The sequence below is a fragment of the Bacillus rossius genome, chromosome 1 (genome assembly GCF_032445375.1).
Source record: "Bacillus rossius redtenbacheri isolate Brsri chromosome 1, Brsri_v3, whole genome shotgun sequence".
In the NCBI taxonomy this organism is placed as follows: domain Eukaryota; kingdom Metazoa; phylum Arthropoda; class Insecta; order Phasmatodea; family Bacillidae; genus Bacillus; species Bacillus rossius.
This window is the reverse complement of record NC_086330.1, coordinates 311,125,776-311,150,261: the sequence shown is the minus strand read 5'-3', so window position 1 is coordinate 311,150,261 and position 24,486 is coordinate 311,125,776. Positions and strand designations below refer to the sequence as shown.

At 35.3% G+C, this 24,486-nt stretch overlaps 1 protein-coding gene across 3 annotated transcripts in view; it reads right to left on the bottom strand.

Moving 5' to 3' along the window:
- The window catches only part of LOC134527909 (polypyrimidine tract-binding protein 1), a 797,394-nt gene extending 773,650 nt beyond the window's left edge, over positions 1-23,744 (bottom strand). For 2 of the 3 annotated variants that reach the window (XM_063360936.1, XM_063360934.1), the window contains exon 1: positions 23,182-23,744. The gene's annotated coding sequence lies outside the window, so the exon portion shown is untranslated. The remainder of the gene's footprint in view (positions 1-23,181) is intronic. The other variant, XM_063360940.1, reaches the window with a different exon arrangement.
- Positions 23,745-24,486: the final 742 nt, after the last annotated feature.

Below are 24,486 nucleotides of genomic sequence, written 5' to 3'. Positions count from 1 at the left end.
ATATTGGTTTATATATTACCTGCTAGACTGCAATAGTGTCAATGACCAGAACGTCAACTATTGTAGTTCCCGCCATCTTGGCGGCAATTTTGACCACCATATTAAAAAACCTTAATTATCAAACAAAAAATCAGAATTTTTTTTTTAGAAATCTTTAAATAATTTAGCTATTAATATACTGAAATATTCGATCTATTTCTTTCCTTGGTTAAAACACTAGGTTAAGTATTAAAAAAATGAAACACATTTTAACCAGTTATATTACGTAAACATGTGTATACTGCTAGTACATACGAGCAAGTTATATAGCTTAAACAGCGACTGGGTGTTTCACACCAAACTACCATACTACTGCACCTACTATACCACATGGCTCACTCGGTAACGTCCGCGCCAGGTTAGCCGCCTGCTTCACACGGAGCGTTGGAACGTGGAGTTCCTGCGATCGGGCGTCCTCTCCTTGGAGTGAAACCTCGATGCGCGCGAAATTCAAATCTGCGCGCTATTGTTCGCGCCTGCAACTTTATAGAGTTACGTCACCGGAAATATGTTCCTTAACGAAAATTGCTTGTTGTGGCATTCCCTGCTGCCCGTTAAATTACTGTCCCGAAATTTTCAATAATTTCACATTGTAAATTTTAATTTATTGTCAACCTAGATTATTGTGTCAAATTTAGTGGATTCCGATTAATGTAAGCTTTTATAAAACCAAACCACCATCTGTTTAATTTACCTCATTATGAACTCAAAATAAGAAGAAAAAAATTGTAAAATATAGAATAGATACTTTTTACATGTGTTATCTATGTTCAGCATCTTATCACCCGCTTTAGTAGATCTGAAAGTCTGGAGTTTCCTTACTACACTAACATCACAAAATATTTATATCCTTAGTGGTAAAATTTTAAAGTGGTGGAAAAAATAATTTCTACTTAAAGTTTTAAGTATTTTATTATTACCAGGTTTTCTTTCTTTCCGCTTGAGTAACAGCTAAGTCGCAATTCATCCCTTTATCACTACTGACTTCTTTTTCACCTCCCAAAGCATTTTATTGCGGAGCACGTAGATGTTTAGCAAGTTTAATTCACCAATATTCTGTTCTTTTAAAACAAAACGCCAGCTGGAGTTCACGAACGCGTCACGCAAACACCCATACTGAATAAATAAATGATGAGTTTGCCTTTTGCGAGTAACATTTCCAACACTCTTGTACAGCTACTGCGTGAGAAACAGCTACAAGAACAACAAAGAACAGGGAAACATTGCCCTGTCAGAGTTGTCACCAGTCAGGACGCAACACCGTTGTGCAACTGATGTTGACAAAACAAGCATGCTGTAACTAACGAATCACGTAACAGAGCGGCAGCGATAGCCGCGAGGAGAGAAATGAACTGGCGCGAGCACGGTGTAGTCTCTTTTATTCGCAATAATTTTGAGCGATGAGGCAATGTTGCACGGCGCGGTGTTGGTGGGCCGCCAGGAGAGGGGTCGGCCCAGGCACAGTCACACGAGGCAACACCGCAAGGCGGTGATGTACAGGACGATAACACACACCCAGCTAGCCATTCGTCCTCCCCACAGCACAGCTCAGTTTTGTTCCGTTTGCTGTCTCGTCCTCAACAACTACAAGTTGGAAAAACATTTACTTGATTGAAAGCTCGAAGTAACCCAGAGTATTTGTATTTTTTTTAAATATTTTGTAGAATGCCGAAAAACGAACGCAGCGTTTTCTCAAAGCTAAGAACTTAAAAGATGTTGGGCTGAAATAGGTAGGTCTACATTGGTCAGTATTTCCCTCCTTGGGCGTGTGTATGATTTCAGTTTGTTGTGTATGTGTGGTTCATGACAGGCTCGCCATGAGCGCTAGTGATATTCCGCACCGTGGCGCTACCTGGGGTCGCCGTGTCCGGACACGTATCAAGGAATCATCATCAACCACAACCACGTGAAGTTTACCTTCTGTAGCTAGTAAGATTGCTTAGAAGTGAGTAACATATCACGTGATTTCTATCATGCTATGTAAATGTGTGAGACTAGTAATATGTATTATTATTTTATTATTATATTATTATTAAAATGTTAGTTCAATTTCTATAGCACTAAGAAAATTTAAACCGAGGCCTTGTAAAATACGAGAAACATTTCACATAATTTACTCACTTTCCGTGATGTTTTATGTGATATTGAGCTTGCGACCCTCGACTGCTGTGTACAACTCAGCCCAGAGTACTCTGTATGTACAACTGTTCGCTGCGAGTACCCTGACTCATTTAGAGATTACTCTATCACCTCACAGCAAACAAATACTCAGTGCGTCACAATTCCACGTGGTTAGCTGGGTCTGGGAATAAAATACTACATGAAGGTAATGCCCTGCTATTTTTTATTTATGAAACAGTTTTAAACTATGTTTTGTTTCGTACTTAAAGTGAATATATGTGGCTTTAAAAATGAAATCTAACATGCTATACTTTCTGGAGAAAAAAAAAATATTTTCATGACTAATGCGGAAACAATTTTTAAAGGGTAACTTGAACTATTCACGCTGTAAAAAAATACTTTGCTAACTTAAAAAGTTATTTGCTTTAATTAGCCATATTTTCAAATAACTTTTTTGTTGGCAAAATATCTTCTTTTTTTTTGCATTGTGACTACTCAATTTACCGGATTACAATAATTTTGCTGCATAAGTCTTCCATACGTTTTCTCCCTTAAAAGTATAAGATGGTTGATTTTATTTTAATTGTTGTCAATAATAGGTTTATTTATGTTTTGCGTAAAAAAATTTCATTTTCAGTATCTACTAAATTGATGCCAAATGGGCATTTTAAAACATCTTATAAATGCATATAACTCGAAAACTAAGACTTTCTAATTTTTTGTCTTTTGATTCAGAACCGCAAATAATTGGCATATTAAATGTTCTCAGCTTGACTTTGAGTTCTGGGACTTTCTGTAGTATAAGCAAAATACCACTCACTGATTGATCACCAATTCTATGAAACTATAAGACCTACAAACTTGAAATTCGGAGGCTTGTTTCTTATGCTACATAAGCATGAACTAAGAACAGATTTGGCTGAAATCGACTCTCAAGGGGTAAACGGGGTGGAATATGGAATTGATTGACTCTACCTCTGGAAGTTAGCAGGTATGTTTTTTTATGCTAAACAAAAATTCACTAAGAATTGTTAAATAAATTAACTCCCAATGGGGTGAAGGGGGGTGGGTTAGAGAAATTAGAGGGTGACACTCTCGGGAAATGTAACACCTGTGCCAATTATTATTTACCTAGGTGAAATTGCTATCAAATTGGTTTTACTATCAATATTAATAAGGGAGAAAAATTTTTAAACGTTAATAAATTTAATAACATTGGACAATAAGTTAAGGCAAATAATAAATCTTCAAATGATATTTCAGGCCAGTGTCATTTATTATTTAAGTGAAGATTGCTACTAAATTAGTTTCATTGCATAACTGGTTACTGTACTGAAGTAGTTTAAAACCTACAAACTTAAATTTGGCAGAAAAGTTCCTTATGCTCTATAAGCAACCACTAAGAATTTATTTTACGGAAATCAACTTCCCAAGGGTATCAAGGGGGTAGGTTGCGGAATTTAGTGGGTGACAAACTCTGGAACAAAAAACCTAACAACTTATTCCCTACGAGCATTTGTCAGTAAATCGTGTGGCGTGGTGACGGCAAGAAAATGAAATCGGGTACGTAAATTATCCAGGGGGAAGGATCCATCTGCATCTACACGCGATTTTTTAATACAATTAAGTGTTTTTAATTTTTTTTTGTGAATTTCGATAAGATTTTTTCCCGATAATCTCCTAGGAACGGTCACGGCAATGTTAATGAATTTTTTTTATCTCCTAGTAACAGCTATTACATTAATAATTACTAATAATTAGTACTTAATTGAGATTGGATCTTAATCCAGTCTTTCTGTAATTATCTGTTCTATCATATTGGTAGAGTATTGGTTTAATAATGTGAATTCGAAGGCGTTTTAAAGTATTTCAACATACAGAGTATCCTTAAAAGAATGTCCCTGTTTCAATGGTAAATTATAACAGTTTGATTTGAACTATTTACAACAAATCATACATCCTTACAAATGTTAAATAGGTGCACCTTTCGTAACACGGCACACATCCAAAGTAAAGTTCAATTCTTCCCACACTTTGGTTAACAAGTCCGGCGTAATGGAAGCAATAGCCTCTTCAATCCTGTGTTTCAACTAGACACGATCTTTTATAAAGTCCCAGAGGAAAAAAATCGCATGGCATTATGACAGGTGAAAGCGGAGGCCAGCGAAAAAGAGCTCTGTCGCAAACATCACTAAGCGGAAGGGTTTCGCCACGGAGAAGGATAGGAAGCAGTCAGACCACGGTCGTATAGATAGGTCTGACAACTTCCTATCCTTTGCCTTGGCGTGTCTCGTCCGCTTAGTGAAGCTCGCGGCGGCCCGCGAACTAACGGCGCTAGTAGTAGTAGTAAGAGGGCCCTCGATTATCATTGTGTTAAATGGAAGTTTCGTATAAAATATTATATTATTCCTAATTCCGGCTCAATTATTAACATTAATTCTCAGATTACTCTTTTTTTTTCATTGAATGCTTAGTTAATGCCTAATGTGTACCAATGCCTTAATATTTTTTTTCACTTTTGTTAATTGAGTTGAAGTAGTGAGAGAGAAATCCTCGCTCTTGTACTGCGCCTGGCTGTAATGAATGTTACGACTTAAAACCGTCAATTTTTTTTTGTCTTTCGTGTTTGTACCTACTTAACAACCCGGTAAAATAAAAAGTTTTAAAGTACAGTTTCAAAACTATTTTTTTCTTCTTTTATTAAGTAAGCGGCGTTATGTTGTTGTTAAACGCATAGTGTAACAATCTGCCGGCTCGGGTTCAATACCCACTAGAACAGTTTTTTTCTCTCGCAATATTAAACAATTAATTACAGAAATTATATCCATTTAAAAAGATTAATTACATAATTGGTTGAGGTTTGCTATTTATTTATCTATTATCAGAAGAAACATTATTTTGTTTCCATTAACCAATAATATATTTTTTATGACAAATCGCTGCAGACACGTAGCCAGACGCTGTTCACAACTGTAGAGACTGTTATAAACTGTAGGAAAAATGTATGGTAATGGCCGACTGTAGGGGATTTGAAAAACCTGCCAGGGCCATGTGCTCCGAAGGCACGAAAGAGATATGAAAAAAGAGTAATTGGGGATATAGTGACAACAAAACGTTACTACTGAAGGACAAAAGTTTAAATCACAAACCACGCTCGACAGTACATACAATTCCAAAATGTATCATTTAAAACATTTCCATTTAAATATATTAATAAAATTAATTAAAGAAAATTTTACTAAAGCGAATAAATTCACTTTAAATATATACATATAAATATTTAAATATATTTGATTCTGTAATTAATTGTTTAAAATTGCGAAAAATAAAAAAAAATTAAAAATGTAAAATGGATTCCAGTGTTAATAGAACCCAAATCTGCAGATTATCAAACGATGAGTCTAACCACTTCACCACGCTACTAACTTATACAACTGTCAAAAAAAAAAATTTTTTATAATACACTTTAAAATCTTTGAAGATATTTTTCTCGTTTTCTAGGGCCCACTCAGGCAAGATATTTCAGGATGATTAAACGGGCACCTTGCTTCTACCATTGAATATATATAATGTATAGAAGTCGCGAGCCCAGGTTAAATTTTCTGTCCGGTTTCGCAGAAGAATTGTTGTAGTTCCAAGCTCCGCCGCTGCGATCGCTTCAATCGCTGGGTATCGACAGCGCACGCCCCTAGCGGTCTTAGGGCGTACTAGGTTAACCAGCCAGTCACCCTCCCATATACGGGAAGCTGGTATCAGCACCGTTCGGCGACCTTGACGATAAGTATTCCTTACCACTGACTTTGAGAGCCACGAAACCCCGGGAGAAGACAGTTACTTGGATCACTGTATCGAGGGATTGTGTACCCTAGTAACGTGAAAATTAGCTCCTAAGAACTTTGTATCAGGCCTTCAGTCCGTGTTGAGTTTAAAATATGATTTAATTTAAAAGTTAAATACCTACTTATTTTAACTTTATTTCGCATTGATAATTTTATAATTTCAGACATGCTGAAGGGTAATAAATGTGCGTACACGGGTTGTCAGAATACGAGGATCGGTTCACAAGGCACATCAATGTTCCGTTTTCCAGTTAAAAATAATGACAGGGATGTTGTGAATTATAACTTGCCAATTTTGTTTTACATTATTTATCAGTTATATACTGTGTAAAAAAAGTTGACGCAAGTATGCGAGGAAAGTCCTAATTATTTAATATGAATTAGTAAAGAATTCTTTTCTATTATATTTAAAATATCCACGTTTTAATTACTTTAAAAAACTAATTATATTACAGCAACCACATATTTTTAATTTCATCATTTTGACTAAAACCGAGTGAACGCTAGTTAATTTTCGATGTAAATTTTAATAAACGCAAAGTTTTAGCCAAGTATTACCCACGTCGTCTGTCATAAAATGCATTTGTTTGGCAAGCGTTTCAACAAAATTTTAAGATAGATTGCAAAATGTGCTTAAGAAATAACTAAACAATTAATTATTTGTGAGTAGATGGACTGCAGCTGCATTAGTATTTTTTGTTTATTACTTTACAATATTAAGATGTTAGTAGCTTAATGATCGCTGTCAAAAAACGTCATGTGAAAAATTTTGCGTTTATTTACCAGAGAACATACTTTTTAAGTGGATTAGTGTAAGAAAAACATAAGTTCGAACTTTTGTTTTATACAAAAATAAAAACAAAAACGTGGTAAACATTGGTCCACACAACCACCTCCGTACTTTTTTTTAAGTAGATAAAACTGTATAAAATACTTTGAATTCTACCGTTATTACTTAAGTTATGAACAATTTAAATTCAAAAATATTTTATTATGTATCCAGAAAAAAAAAATTCACCTGGAAGACACTTATATTGAGATTCTAAAAATTAGGTACGCATTTAAACACGAGTGTTATAGACTTCTAGCCCAGTCAAAGTATATTTTGTGCTCAAATTCAATCCGTTGTTTATGATTTTGTGTTTCAATTGTTCAGTGGTCTGCACGGAACGTCACATCAACAGTCATGATAAATAGGAAATGATAATGTAATTGACATATTTTGGGCAAATAGAGGAATCAGTACCTCTTATCGGCTATATGACTGTGTAGTAAGAATCCACCATTAAGAACAAAGTCAGGGTTCTCCAAGTCCAAATTCTCCCTCGTCACATAAAACATGTACAGGGTTGCTTTCTTGGTTTTGCGTATCCCAGCTTCGTCAAAGAGAGCTAAATGAAATGGAGCCAACTCATACTGCATATACATGATCAAGTCATCCTATTTTTCATCACTTATCGTTATCCTCTGGAAAACTAACAAATGATAAATGAGCTATTACAATTGAATGTAATAGTGTAGCTAATATTCGCCAGAGGGAGAGCTTGATCTTTTCGTGTCAATGCTTGATTAGAATTTTTCCAACATTACTCTGTATTGATTGCTCGCCAATTACTATAGCATTGAAAAAGGTAACTGTGGCATCCCCTACTAGTCCAGTTGCTATATAGATGATTTGTTGTGTTCCAGGAAATGGTGGGTGATTATTTAGCTAAGCAGAGATCTTATATTAATCTGTGGCATCCCTACTTCTTCGATATTGTCAGAAATCTAGTTGTTCAAAGATATAAAATGAGTAGCGCATAACTCTTCAATGATGAGCAGATGCAAATGCAGTCATTCCCAAGGTCCACTCGCTCAAGAACTTGTCAGTGAATCCTCGTCCTCGTGTGAGGCTTCCAACAATTTTCATGTTACGCATTTAAGTCTGTTCTGTGGTCTGTCTGACCAAACGCTATCAGTTCTTTTCTTTGAGAAGTAACCCTGACATGTAAAAATGTTTAATTCTGGGGTCATCATGGACTCTAGCTTAAACATGTCTTGTAAAGTCAAGTAACAGCGTTTGGCATACAAGAAGCACGGTTCACAAATATATAGGTCAGTTGCTATAGGAAAAAGGTTTGAGATAAATAAAAAAACTCATTTTTTAAGTGAAACTATCTCAAACAATATTAGAGAGAAATGAAAAAGTGAAAATAATTTTTTATAGGATTTTTAATACTCTTTCATTTTTTTATTAAAACCTTTTTTCTTTTAAGGTTACTCATTTACGAGATATTTTTTTAAAAATCAAAAACAAATGCCTTTTTTTATAATCCTTTCTAGTTTCTGACTACCTCACTTCCTATTCATCATGACTTTTGATTTTAATTCCCCTGGACACTACTGAATACGTGCAAAGTGTAACAAAAATATCGGATTTAATTCGAGTACAAGCGAAATGTTAGCATATTTTGACTGGGCTATTTATTCTCTCATTAGAACTATGCTAGTTTGAAAGCTTTCAACAAACGTTTCTGACAAATAATCTCAGTCCTGACATATGACAGTTGATTATTCCTCTGCGTTTTACACGATCATATTTTTACATATTTCACAGATGATGAAACAAACACGTACATTTTCTAACGAGTCATTGATTTATAAACTTTCCTCTATACGTGTCAGTGATTGCACGTGTGTAAGTCGTTTGCTAAAGCTCGACAATGAAATATTTTACATTAATTAATGTAAAAAATAGTACTTACTAATGAGATTATTTTACTTAACGTATAAAACGTATACGTAACGAATACCTAGGGACAATAACACAATAGTTTTGTTAAATGTCATTAGATGGCATTGTGCATGTTTCGTATCGTTAAGAATGTACGGAAGTAAAAGTTAAAAAATTTTATACGCAATGGAAGAGTTTTATATACTGATATTTAGAATTAAATAATTCTTTGAAATTTATATTGTACTCTGTTTTATTTTTTTTAAAGTTGTTAAGTGATATTTAAATTTATTATGCATATACATATAATATAAGGTAAATACAGCTGTGGTATATGGGAACTTGCACGATTACAATTTCGCTCAAAATTACTGGGCATCATTTAGCCACAGTTTGTTTCACTTAAGATGGCTTTAGATTGCATTTATTGCAACGGATTAAGTCTTTGGCCGCTGAATATTTTACTGTAAAATAAACAAAAGTTATTAATACATGATTAGCTAGTCTTGCACTACATGAATATGTGTTAGTTTTGTTTATTGCTTCACCAATTCTTAATGCTTCATATAATTCATATGTCAAAGTCACAAATTTCGTTGTACGAACTGTCAAAAATGTCACCTACTATGGTAGGATGATTATGTGGCTTTTTTTACATTGAAAGTTTTTGTGCATGTAAATAAACACTTCAAACAACTCTAGAATACAGAGAACTGTTTTTCGCTAGAGTTTTATACACCAACTTAACTCAAAGTTACTGGGCCCTCATTATTTGTAAATTATAAAGATGATAAAATAGTACGTATAATCATTTGTTTGTGGTATTTTTATTTTAGTTCCACCCATTTTTAATTTTTTTTTTTATTTGACTTGAAACGCAATTTAATGCACTGTGTTGTATAATGCTCCTGAAGGAGAATTTACAAACCAACTTTACTTCTGAAAAGTATAGGTAGTAAATATTTTTAAAATTTTGTATAAACTTTTTTTTAGATCTAGCCATGTTAATAAAATATTAATTTATCACTGCAAAATAATATTCACTGCACGTATGCGAACATAAATATTATGTATGTACATGTTTACTGTTTAGTTATTTCTTTGACATACAATATTTTTCCCCGATAAAAACGAGTTTCTTGTGTTAGAGCTTACTAAAGTTTTTATTAATGCATGACTAAGTTCGTGCACAGATTTACACTGATCAACTATTTATATAACAGTGTCTGGTATTTTATAATTTCCTCTTTGCATACATTTGGTTTAATTTATATTAAAGTGGATTCTATGAGGTACTTTAATTAATTTGGTGAATAAAATATTTATTTTATTTCCAATTGGACCGATTTTTATTCAAATACAATATTTATTACACCATCTGGAATCCAACACCAATGAAGTACTGATATATGTGGCTCTTTTTAAATAATTGTGTAATATTTCAAGGAATATTTTTTTGCTTTCGGTTCTTTAAACAAAATACATTTGTGTTCAATATATTTACGTATCGTTTTGACGAGCATAACCTCCCGCCTTGTCAATGCGCTGGCCCTCCACACAGCAACGGAAACAAAATACAAAAGATAGAGAGAGAGAGAGAGAGATAATGCGCGCGCGACCTTGAGACAAGCGATACTATAGCGCTCTAGCGTGGGAGACACTAACCACGAGTGCCTTCTTTTCGAAAGCAGAGCTGTCTGGCGGGGGAGCTTGCAACTACCTCAGTTTTGATTCCAAAACTGGCAGAATAAATCGTATCCCCTCGCGACTTCTATAAGTTATATATATTCAATGCTTCTACTCACAGTTTAAGCCAAATCGTCTCCAACCCTCCCTTCGTTATATTACAAAGACTTACTGGATTTAAAATCATATTTGAAAATTTTACACTTGCTTGAATATTAAGATATATAGCCAACGAATATATATATATTTTTTAATTAAATGAGTTTTTAACGTTGAAAATATTCTTTCTTATCGAAGATCCCAGTTAGTTTAGGATCCGCATTCTCAATACTCCAACGTTTAACTGACAATTGCGGCAAAATTAAAAGTTATTTCTATGCATTGAACACCTAAATAGCTCCCAAATAAATTTTAAAAAACCTAAACTTTATCGACGTTCAAAACGAAACAGAGTTTTAAAAAATATTCCCACTTTATACTAAATTCCCATTTAATCCAATGTTAATGAAGGGGCAACTACTACTAGCGCCGTTAGTTCGCAGGCCGCCGCGAGCTTCACTAAGAGGACGGAGAATAAAGGTAAGAGGCCAGACCTACCTGTATGACCGTGTGCCGGACACTATATGAGAGTAAGCACGACATAGAGAAATGACAAAATCCCACTGTTTTGGTGTGTCTATGACCTAGCTCCTATGATTTTCTATTATAAAACTGAATTTACCGCTTTTTTCACTCCCTTGGGGATGGACTTTCATAACTATGTGTAGTCTACGTCACTCTCTATACAAAAAAAAATCAATGATTAGGGACTGGAAAAATTCGCGGGTTCAATGACCTCCAGGCTAGACTCCACGATCCTGTGCACACTCGGGCAAACGTCGCATGTTCATTGGCTGCTGACTTGTTAGGCGTCTCAATTGGGAGACTCGTGATTCGATTATGCTTTGACTGAGGGTCTATAATAATTGGCCCACAGTCCTCCAGGTTAACAGCGTACCAATGGCAGAAGTTGCATAAAAATACAATTATTTGCATTCTAGCATATCGCGAAATGAATCAGCGAATTTTTCCGGTCCCTATCAATGATACGTTGCTGCATTGCTGCGTGAAAGGACAAACAGACACACACACTTTCACACATAGAATATAGTAAGGACGACTATAACCGGACACTAGCCTGCTAGCACTGGTCGCGCCGCAGAGCTGGCCAGCTACCAACACGTCGCCAATGAAAGGAAAGGTTTGACTTGAAAACGTGTGCTGTCCAACTGACCTTCAGCCCAGACGTGAACAATCGAGTGTGTTCAGTTGCGGCCGAGCGCTCTGCTTATCTGGGTGGTTTCCTGTTACCCGATACTGCGTGCGCAGCTGGGGGCAACACGGGCGCAGTGTCGCCAACCATGGCGATGCACGTCGCAACAAGGAGTTTACTGTTACGTTCCGCGACGACAGACACACAGGAAATATGTAGGTGCGAACTGTGAAGGGCATACATGTAAATTCTATGTATTTGTAAAGAAACACACACACACACACATTATTGTTCCAAAATTGAATTGGTATTTGCAAGCTAATTTGGTGAGTCCGTAGCGCTATTTTTTCTCGAAAGCGGTTTTTTTTTTTTTTTTTTTATTTATTTATTTATTTATTACTAAGAGTGAAGATTATTGGTGGATGTGATCGCTAAGGCGCGACTCACAATTCGCGGGGTCAAAGGTTCGATCCCGACACCCGGCATGGCTTCAACTTATATGAGCAATGTGTTCGTACGCACCCAAGTGTTAGAATCCTATTTATAATCTTGCACCTTAAGTATCTGTACATAACTGTGTGACGTAAACCTCTACCAAATACAAGTATGTATAAGAATAATATATCTACACTTAGACCGTAACAAAGTTTTCATTAATAACAGGACATGCACATGACCGTCAGGCTGTTCTCGATGTGCCAATTGCACTTAGTGGACAGTGGCCTGTTTACGCAAGGAAAAATAGCTAATGAAATCTCATTTGTTTCCGTGTATCGGTTGTGTGTAATTTTTTATATCACTTAGTCATCACATATCGTCCACAGCGACGGCCCACGTGCAACTGACACGACGCAAGCGAAAATGCAGGAGGAAGCGGCTGTGGCCAGCTGTAAAGGCCATGTCACACGATGGAAGATTCCTTGGAAAGGTCTTCCACGGCAACTGGTATGGATGGTTCTGTGGAAGAATCAGCAGAGCGCTGGCCGTTTTCATGGAAGTTATGGTAATGGGCCGTGTTCGAAATTCTGTGGAAGGTGTCGTACAAGATGAAGATTGTATCCAATCAGAATGAAGTGATAGTGTGCATCTAGTGTTAAATAAGGTAATTTACTTTGGAGGGTTTAAGATATTTTAATTATTGTTTTGAAAAGTGGCGAACATGTGTTCAAGCATACTGAAGCAGTTACAGCAAGCATTATGCGAAAACGTTTGCTGATCAGAGGCGATCAGATGATGGCGCTCGTACTTTGTTGAAAATTGCAAATGCTCGTCCATTTACGATATTTTTTTTATACACATTAGGATATTTGAAGTTAATTTTAAATAACCAACTGGCTGGAATAGTGAAATAATGTGGCATAGGCCTATATTTAGATTAAAATTACGCGATGGTTTGTAGGTAGGCTTATAGTCCACCGAAGATAAAACATAGTTAATGTAGTTTTATATGTGATGGCTTAGGAACAAATGTTATTTACTACTTTTAAATTAAACTGCACCACGAGTGTTATTCCTGCCTATAAAAATCGTGTGTTCTTCAGAATTGGTAATTTTTCGTTTGTCTCGTAACTTTACAATTTACATGAAAAGTGCGAAAATTTTTGATCTATAAAATTTTGGTGTTTTGAGTTTTACAAGTACTATGTATTGTGACGATACTGAATAATCAAAATTGTTTTTCATACGAAGTATTGCAAACATGTTTTAGGGTTTTAATCGCATCAGAACTAGTGGAAGGTTATATATATATATATATATATATATATATATATATATATATATATATGCTCATTAATTCATAAAAAGAGAAGACCTATTCCTGCATTGGAATGCACTTCAAATGACCCCAGATATACATCTACTTTGCCCATTTGCAATTACTGAATATGGAAATAAAGCTTATCCTTTTTCCCCCTACGTTTTCTCCTGTGTTCCTGCCATGGAGGTAGACAGACTTTATCCGTGAAAATAAAACACACGAATAAAATCCACACCAGTATTATTAAACATACAATACAACAGATAATTATGGTACGATAAAATATCGCACAGCATATGCTGAAAACTTTATTTTATTGTTAATTCATTTTATTGTCCGCTGGCTACAAACTGAGAAGACAGCATTCCGATATTCCAGCCGGTATACTCTATGAATACTTGCTCTTTGTATTGTTCCTGGTCGTTCAACCCAGCGTTTATTGACTCATTTATATTGTAAACTATGTTATTATATGGCTACATTATTAATTTATAAGGACTATATGAACTCTGCACGCTAAATTAAACATTTCATGTACAGTTCTGTATGATTTTGTATTTTGATGTTATAGGTCACATTTGCACCATGTTTTGGAAATGACCCTTAACGGCGCTCATTTTAAGTGCAAGCTTGAGTTGTTTATAATTGTTAAGTAACATAATTTTGAAAATAACACGAAAGAAAAAAGATAATAGAGACTGGTAGACAAAATGGAAGTCTTGCATATGATGTTACCTCTGCAAATTTGAGCTTATTAGTTACGTTATTTGTGATAAGTAACTATATTCTGACAAGAGGAATAACTTGAAGAAGTCTCTATGTTTTTGGTGATATTTATATCGTGTCAAATAACACGTATGATAGTATTTTTCAAGTTTTAAAATCTCTGCTCATGATTGAATATTGTGCTTCTAATAATACATGTTGAATGTTGGGTGAGTTTTAATAGTATGATATTGACTATTCTCCCGTCATAATCATATAATCCAACGAACATAATTAAAAAAATTATTGGTTTTGTCCTCATCTTTAGAAAACTGTATAAAAGGTAGATGTCGTATATCCCAGTGGGAGATAACGATTCCCGTTTTAACAACTGCAGTTTAGTCGTGCATATAAAAAACTGATTTAAAAGATTATTAAAACCCTGAGAATTTAACAACTATAAAATCTACTTGAGTTTTTTAGTGCCTTTTTACCTAAGACATATTTGAAGTTAATTGGACATTTGCTTAAATATGTGCCCATTCTATAGCTTCATCGAGCTAGTCTTAAGGTTTTTGATATTAACCTGATTAATGTGTGGTGTTTTATTGTAATGTTGTATATTATGTGTATGTTTATTGTGTTGTACTTAAAATATGATTCAAAGGTCAAAATAAATTAAAAAATTAAATAGTTCATATCCTGATTGTTACTTTGATAGTAACATTAATGATCATATAATATTTGAGTTAATAATCAATATCGTACATAGAGTAACTACACTGTAAAGGCAAGTTATAATACCAATCTAACTACAAAACTGATTACACATAGATTGGCATATTCTAATGTAAAAACATATTTTACTAAATAACGCTCATCACATAAAGTAGTAGTACAGCTGAAAGAATGTTTATTTGTGTGTGGTTCTACACACACACATACACACACACAATTCCCAGAAGCTGCCACTCTGCAAATTTACCCATTAATTTTCTTTCCCAATATTTGCCAATATTATTTTTTCCATTAAAATGTATCATTTTCTTATGTACTATAGTTGTTATAATTAATTCTTAACGTACAAATTCATAACGTACTTTTTTAAATCAACAAACACTACACAAAATGTATTTATACCTTAAGAAATCAAAAACATGAATAAATATTAACTTAACAAGCAGAAACTGTAGGTAGGCTAAAAAAAAAGTCTTTAAAATGATCCGAGTGTTTTTAAGTACCTAATTAAGTGAATCTGTACTATTTTCGTAAATAGGCCTATATATGTTTTTGTATAAACTAAAATACCTTTTCCCACAATAAATGAATTTCATTTGTTCATTGAAGATGCTAAGGGTGTGTGTGATAGGTTATTCCATAAAAATCTCCATTCCTGCTGTCATGGAGACTTGGCTAGCAGTTTGGCAGGAAGCTTTTACGGGAGCCTGTACGGAATCTTGAATCGTGTGATATGGCTTAAGGGGTCCACCTAGTCAGGGGTGTATTTGTGTTAGAGAAGACGGGAAGATAAGCACGACGCTCGCCGGCGCTTCTTGCGCGGTATCGCCTCTAAGCACAAAGCTCTGAACTGGCGCACAGTGTTCTCGTCGTGCATAGGACATCTATGATATATTTGAGCGGTGACCGTAACATTATTACGGCGGAGAAATGAAGATAAAGGTGTAATGCAAGTCAGTTAAGTGCTTTCAAGAACCTTGTAATAGTTGTTTTACGCCTAAAATTTACTCTGAAAAAACGCCTTTTAGCTATTTTCACCCTTCTAAAATTACAAGTTTAAAAACTTAATCCGGGATCAAAACTACTTATTGGCTGTTTTGTAAAAAAAGAAAAAAACACTCGGATACGTTGAGTAGTTTTAAAATAGCGTTGTTTTTCCTTAAGCTCTGCACACAGTGCGTGTGCGATGGCAGGCACCATACCACCTTCCACCAGAATGGCCGGACCAGGTCCTGCCGACCGCTAGTCCCGTGAACCGTGATTGTACTCCTCGTAGAATAGCTACTGCGACCAGTTTGTTTGTAAAGAGTGGGGTTAAAAAATACACTCTTAAAAAATTGTGTTATAAACTATTTACGTTTGTCGTTCTGTAAAAATTAAAACCACAGAATTTACCAAAGAATTGAACAATTTTTATAGTCTAACAATAAAACTAAAATAGTCCGAGAAAAACCGTCTGTACGTTTCATGAAAATATGAAAAACTACTGTATATGGTTATTAATTTGATTTAATCAAAAATATTGCTTCTTTTTTATTTTTATCGGTATATTTGTATGTTTTCCGCTTGTTAGACTGTTTGTTCCACGAATTAGGCGAAATAAGTAAAAACTACTTGACGGAGATTGATGAAATATTTTTAATAGTAAAGTAATTGGCTAACTTAAAAACTATCATTATATAATTCAGCCCTAACGGGGTAAAATAGAGTAATTAAAAATTTAAAAACAATTAAAAATTTTAAAATAATAAAAATTAAAAATAATTACAGCGCAGTTGCATCCACAGCGGCGAGGGTTTTATGTCGTAGGTCCTCTGAGATTACAGAAACCTGGGTATCATAGCATCTAAGTGCTTACGGTTGGGATCGAACCGGCGACTCTTACCTAGCCACATGGGCGCAGCGCGCACGACCAACAAAGACTTGAGCAGTTTGCAATATCTTAGGAAAAGATGTCCACTACGAAAGCATTTTTTTAAATTATGTTTGTACTAGCTGCAGTACCCGGCGTTGCCCGGGCTGAAAACAGGGTGAAGGGGACCTTTTTCGAAATCAGATGTAGTTAGTAATTGTATTTTTAATTTGAATGTCAAGTGTTCAAAATAATTTATATCACTTTCAGATCCCGACAGACGTTGTTCTGCCAGTGTATAGTTATTTACCTGTATATATCGAAAAATTGGTGGTCTGTATGTAATCTAGACTTTAAAAAGCACTATAGAAAAAAGCTAAAAAATAAGAGATTACTAATGTTGAAATGATTCCATTATCTAGCTAATGCTCAGCATGCATTGCAATGCCTCATTCAGTTTTGTTTTGTAATATGTTTAAAGTAGTTACACATATACAAATCATCCATTCATATCTCTAAATATATATTTATCTCTATTTACATCTATATATGTATCTCTCTATCTCTATTTATCTCTTTATATCTACATATATAGGTACATATATACCTCCCACTATCTCTATCTCTTCTATATATAAATCTCTACATAGCGCTATACATCTATATATCTCTTTATCTAACCCATTTCATTCTCTATACCTCGCTTTATCTCAACTTATCTCTCTGTCTCTCTCAATCTCACTCTGTATATATATCACTCTATCTCTGTCTCTCTTTTATATTTAAATAAATTGACTCATGCGTGCGCACTTATACAACAAAAACAGACGAAGTGCCGCTATATAATATGAAATAAACACATTTTTTTGAAACGATTCGTGCTCCAACTATTGCAAAATAGTTATACCGTCTCAGAAACCTTCACGGGCATCCGCATAACAACTCACCAAAATTTCATCGCAATCGGATAAATGGTATAGGAACGCATACGGCACAAACAAACGAAAATTAAAGACATGACAAACGCATCGAACGAAGGTGCGTTTAAAATTCAAGGCAACTCTATCTATTGACGAAGTTAAGAACCAAACTGTTATTAGCGCCTTTATTTTGCTAGCCGCTGCTAAGCTCCACTAAGCGGGCTGGTCTCACCAAGGAGAAAAATATGAATTTGCAAGACCTTACTATGTGTATGATCGTGTGGCAGACATAGATAAATGACACTCATTCACTATTTGTATGTCTATGACCTATGATTTTTTCTGTTATAAAATGAAATTTTCACTTTTTCACTCCATTAAGGATGGAATTTCATATTAATATGTAGCCTATGTGTTATTCTGATGTATAAGCTATATTATTGTCAAGTTTCATTAAAATCCATTTAGTAGTTTTTACGTGAAAGAGTAACAAACATCCATACTTACAAACTTTAGCGTTTATAATATTAGTAGAATTGAGAGCTTTGTGGACACAAGCATAAATGTATTCAAGTCCATGGTGTATTGACATTGACTTAACCCTTTCGGTCCCACTTTATTATTTCCTAACTTAAAATAATATTTGGTTTTAAAACTAACCTATTTTTAGAAAATTGTTCATAAAAATTGTAAAATATAATAATAATGATGATTGTGTCAACTAGAATGAACACCAACACTTATAAATTGTATACTACAGTGGACCAATATACTAAAAGGATCTGTTAGATGATTTGTATATATAATTTCGTGTAAGCGCCTTTCGACCGGGCGCCGCGATGTAAAAAGCGCTGGGGCGCTAAGGGCGACAGTGGCTCGCGCATCACACGCCTCTTCGTCTCTACGCGCCAGGCAACGAGCTAGCGTGCAGTCTTCGCGTCGCGTCGCGTCGGTGGGACTTCAAGCATTGAACATCAATTTCATGATGGAATATTAAAGTTTCCCTTCACATACCTACGTTACTCTGCGGTAGGGCATGTTTATTTTCTTCACACAATGTACATAACCAAGCAACGTACTAAAATAAAACGATCTATATTTTTAAAAATGCAGCAGCCGTTGGACATATTTAAAAGAAGTACTTCAACGAATTATCTTATTTAAAAAAAACACAAAATAAATTATAAACAACGAGTTGGATAGTTTGTAACAGTTAGAACAGCTGGTTGTGAGATTATAGTCAGTCCACGGTAGAAAAACATAGGACTTGGCGTAAGCAGTCGGCAAATGTTATGTTGTTACATGTCATAGAATTAATTATATATAAAAGTTTCGATGCAAAACGTGGTTGTTAGTTCGAGAAAAGTACCTGTGTATGTCGTCACATTAGAAACTAACAAATAATTTGCAAAATTAGCTGGAAACCAACTGTAAACAAACGCGTGTATAATTGTTTACGTCAGATGATTAGATGATTCTGACAGTTGCATTACAAATCGTAAGACAATGATGGACATCTGCGCAGAAATTCTAAAAATCAATTTTAACATTAATGTAAGAATTCAAGGCGTAATTCCGGTAAGTTTTAAGAAGGGGGGGGGGGGGGGCGAGAGAGAGAGAGAAACACTTTGTTGACGTTTTTGATATCATTAGTTTACTTGTAAAAACACCAAACAAATGCTAAAAATTTCAGTAATTATTCATGCAGGTTTTCATTTATTGAAGAGGGGGAGGGGGTTAAAATACCTATATCCAATTCATAAACCCATAATATCCACAAGTTTTAAAGCCGAAATATTCCAGAAAAATAAAGAGTTTCATAGCCAAATAAAAACATTTACTAGGTATGTCATTGAAATTATTTTAAGCAATAACAAAGCCCCATTACTCAGCAAGCAAGTTAAACAACAAGCCGCCTCGACCAAGAACATGCGTGCCAAACTACTTTTTTTTTTAAAATTAGAGAATGGTCTTTTGTCGTTTTTAATATTCTGTAAGCCGAGTCGACTGAAATGCTGCCCCTTGGAAGGGCAGCCCTTCAGGATTTTTCTGGCAATGGTTTGTTTGTACAGCGATTGGAAGGGCAGCCCATCCAATTTCTGAAAACATGTTTCTTTAAGTGTTTAAATAATCCTGAAAACTTGCTCCTTGGAAGGACAGCCCATCAGGATTTTTCTGACAGTAGTGTTTTTGAAAGGTTGTCTGAATTGTTGCCCCTTGGATGGTCAGCCCTTCAGGATTTTTCTGACCGTGGTTAGTTTGTAAAGCGACTGGAAGGGCAGCCCTTCCAGTATCTTAAAATGTGTATATCTTCGTAATTTTATAATCCTGAATTGTTGCCCCTTGGAAGGGCAGCCCTTCAGGATGTTACAGACAGTAGTGTGTTTGAAAGGTTGTCTGAATTGTTGGCCCTTGGATGGGCAGCCCTTCAGGATTTTTCTGACAGTGGTTAGTTTGTAAAGTGACCTAACCTAACCTAACCTAACCTAAACTAGGGTAAAATATTTTTAATACAATTATTGACTGCATCAGATTTGTAAATACCATGTACATCCTAGGCCCAATCGCAGAGTAAACATGTATGCAATATTGACCACACGTTTGTACTAAAAAAATATGTTTACAATATGAGATGAGGTTTAATTGACAATTAGAAGCATGGCATTAGTTTAACTCTTGTATTTTCTGTAGCTTAAATTATAACTTAGAAAAACCCTCACACCGATAATTTTTCACATTATTAGCTGTAGGCATGGCCAAATTGTAATACATTAAAATGAGTTTTCCTCAGATCGGAACGACTGCATCATTCCCAGTAAAAGATCGGACAAAATCAACATAATCATTTCACGAACGCAACACAGTACATAGACACCGGAAAAAAACTCGCGGATTCATTTCGTAACAAGATAACATTCAAATAATTATAGGCTACTGCCATTGGTTCACTGATGAAACTGGATGACTCTGGGCCGATTACAGACCTTCAATCAACGAAGTATCGAATCACACTAAACCAGTCGAGACGTCTCACAAGTCAGCAGCCAATGAACAGGCGACGTTTGCCCGAGTATGTAGTTGATCGTGGAGTCTACGCTGGAGGTCATTGAACCAAGAATTTATCCGGTCCCTACATATACATAACAGTAGAACTCCATCCAATGCAATATAACTGGCTACAATCGTGCACTGCATTAAGCATTTACACAAGCCCTGTATTATAAGTACTAAGCTGAGTTCGTTCTTGGTTTTATGCTTGCTTAATAATATGTCATTGCTAAAACCATATGTTATCAGTCAATCGGAAGCTCTCAACGTCATGCTTCGTCTAAATTTGAGAACTTATTTTAAATAATACGAAAATATGTGTTTATATGATTGAGTTACGCTATAAACATCACGGTATAATATCTGAAGGACATAAAATTTATTTTTGGGTTTAATTTTGCAACTCCTATGCTACAATTGAATTTATTCTGTTAATATTTTTTTCCCTTATAATTACACATTACAGCAACTTTAATTTTCCAAGGCTAAAACCACCACAATAAAGGAATAGGGTTAGGTTTTATGTTCGCTGTAGACAGGCAGCTGTGCTAGTTCTGTGTTGTGAAAGTGCTTATCGCTAAAACTATCTATACGTTAATACTATGTTGTTTGAGGCAGGGCTTTAAGTGTCGAATTTCTATGATAATAGAAAATGAAACTGGTAGTCTCCTTATTTGTGCCGTGATACCACGAAGTATCAGAATTATCCAAACACAACAGATATTGTGGATGCGTCCGTCAGTCACCCATCCGTCCGTAATTCTTTCGTCCATCAGCCGCCAAGCGATTTACAAAACTCAGTACTTCCGTCATAATCTTTTCCTGTATACATGCTGCCGACTTTGATAAAACTTACATTTTGGAGAAATTTTATCCTGAATAATAAGATCCATCAAATCCGTCCCTCCGTCAAAAAGTATGAAATTACCAAGATTTTAACAGACGGGCGAATGGAATTTTTCGGGCCATATGATTGGCTGCAGGTCACGTGATCAACGGACGGATGACGGACGGATGGAGGCGCCGGTTACTGTAATTCCGGCTTTAGCCTCTGTATGACGTACCCTCCCTCCCTCACCAAAAAAAAACTCATGACCACCCCGCAGGCGATAAAATACCAATGACTCACGCAGGAATGTAAGTACTAACGGGCTCCAGTCGGGTAGTTTATGCAATATACTGAAAACTATTAGAGCTTTGGCGGTGTTTTCAACAATCAATTCGTAATTTGTAATAATTGATTTAGTCGATTTTCAATTCAGAAAGTACGACACTTATCTAAATATTTAAAAAAAAAAAAAACTAATATTTTAAGCGTTACAGAGTTTTAAAATCTCGTGCTGTTTCTTAAATTAGTATTGAAACGCTTCAAACGTAGTTGTACTAAACATATATTATTTTATCCAAGTGGTTTCAAATGAAATTGTAAAAAAAAAAAAAAAAAAAAAAACTTTTCAGCCGTGTCACGGATGACGGCTAAATAAAATAATCTAAAACATTTATTTTCAGTCACGCTTGATTATAAGTTCAAAATAAGTCAATACTAGGTATACAAATGTTTATGTAATTTTTTCTTAATTATTCAACGGGCTGATGTGTGGGTATTTTATTTTAATGTTGAGTTATTTAGATACAAAATACAAGAAACAAATTAACGAACTACGTCAACCTATTTAAGTAGAAAATTTGGTCAGGTGAATATTGTGGTAACAAAATTTACAATACGAACAGTCTACTATTATTTTTATTAAAATAGGGTATTGCTTACAAAACAATATTTAAGGAAAAGACCTGAAAATTAATATTTGGCAAAAAAAAACATTGTAATAACATTAAAAGTTCAATTTAATGTGATAAAAAAAAGTTTTGTTTACCTAAACTATTATTTGATGAATATCTATTTCAACGATAGAAAATATGAAGGTAATATTCTTACTTCACTGTTTTACCAGAAATTATTAATAAAATTCAGAAAATACTTTTATCAAAAATTGGAGACGTTCCTGCATTTACCATGACAACAGCGTCTGGATTACAATCAAAACTTCCGTACGATCAATTTTTTTTTTTTTTTTAAATTTTTTGGCAATATTATGTGAATTATTCATAGGATGAAATAGTCAACTAAAAACTGAGATTCACTAGGCCTACTTTTGTCAAATGTATTATTACATTTTACGTTTTTAAAATCGCATGGAATTCTTTCTTCATTACAATTGTTCACTTTACTGTATCATAATGTACACTTTCTTTCCAATTGCAACCTTATGATAAAGTAACTAAAGTTTAGTTTTAACTGTAGTCTCGGACCAATCAGCAGACATCATACATTCGATTCCGCGCATGTCTACGAAGAATACCTGTTTCCCGCTTAAAAATACGAATTGTTCAATGTTTTCAAGATGGCTGAGAAGAAAATTAAACAGCAACATGAACATTGAATCTATACCACCTCGTAATCGTACCCTAACCACAACACAATTGAATAATCAGAAACAACACTTACCACTGGCAGACAGCTAGTCCTCAGTTTCGTCCGGTTAATTAATATTGTTATTTTCCAAGCAACACACGCAAAGTATCCACAAACAGCAATCGTAATTCACGAAAGAAAGTCACTTTTTAAAAACGAACATAAATAAACACCGTCCGAACACTGCTAGTTCAAGCACGCTAAGATCATACACCTTCAACGGTCCACTTTAAAACTACGGTAAATACACGACAGTCGCACGACGCTTGCGAGAGAAAACGAACGTGCTCGTCTAGGAACAAGAAAGGGGGGGAGGGGAAAGGCGAAGCGCGCTGCACCAACCGAACAAAATAAAATTTCTCTCGACCTTTCCCTACTACATCCACGTTTATTCCATCAACTGGTGAAGAACGCTCGCTATCGCCTGCGAGATGTGGAATTGTTCTGTTCAGCAGTTGCGAACCCGCTTCCACGCACAGCAGCCAAGCGCCTGGTAAAAGAAAGAATGTCGTCGCTTTGGCTGCGGCTTGGGTTTATGGCTACCGTCTTTTTTTCCTCCCCGCTGCCTCGTCATTCACTCACGTACGTCACAGGCACAGGCGTGGAGACTCTGCTTGGCTCGGCACGGCCCGGCACGAGACTGTCTGCTGCGACCCTGAACACGCTAATCAAGCCAAACAACCAAGAAAGCCTTGGCGCCCAACGGCACGGCACGGTCGGCAGTTCCTCTTCAAAGAACGTACACCCTACCGCTAAAGTCTCCATCACGCCACAACTACCTGTGGCATTTCGGCAACAAGTCGAGTCAAAAAGTATTTTAAAATAGTGTTCTTTAAAATATATACGCTAATTAGGATTGTGCATTTACAATCAAAAATCAAAGTCCATACCTTACTACGGCGATTTTCTATGAAAACTTGACCACAGAAGTGTGTAACGTGTAAGTGATAATTATGGACTGGAAAAATTAGCGGTTTCGATGGCCTTCAGGATAGATTACACAATCCTCTATATTCACGGGCAACGAACGTCAGTTAATTGGCCGCTGACTTGCGAGTCATTTCAGTTTGTTTGCCTGTGATTCGATACTACTTCTTGGCCCAGTTATCCGGATTAACAGTGACCCAATTGCAAACCTAGCTTAAAGTTATATGCATTTTAATTTTAGCGCGTCGCGACTTGAATCCGCGAATTTTTCCGGTCTCTAGTGATAATAAATTATTTGTAAACAAATTAAACAAAATTTTATTTCATGTTATTTAAAGAGCCAGTAACGTGGGTTACTGTAGAATGTCACCTCTATAACTTAAACTTACTTAGGGTAAAAGAATCCCTCAA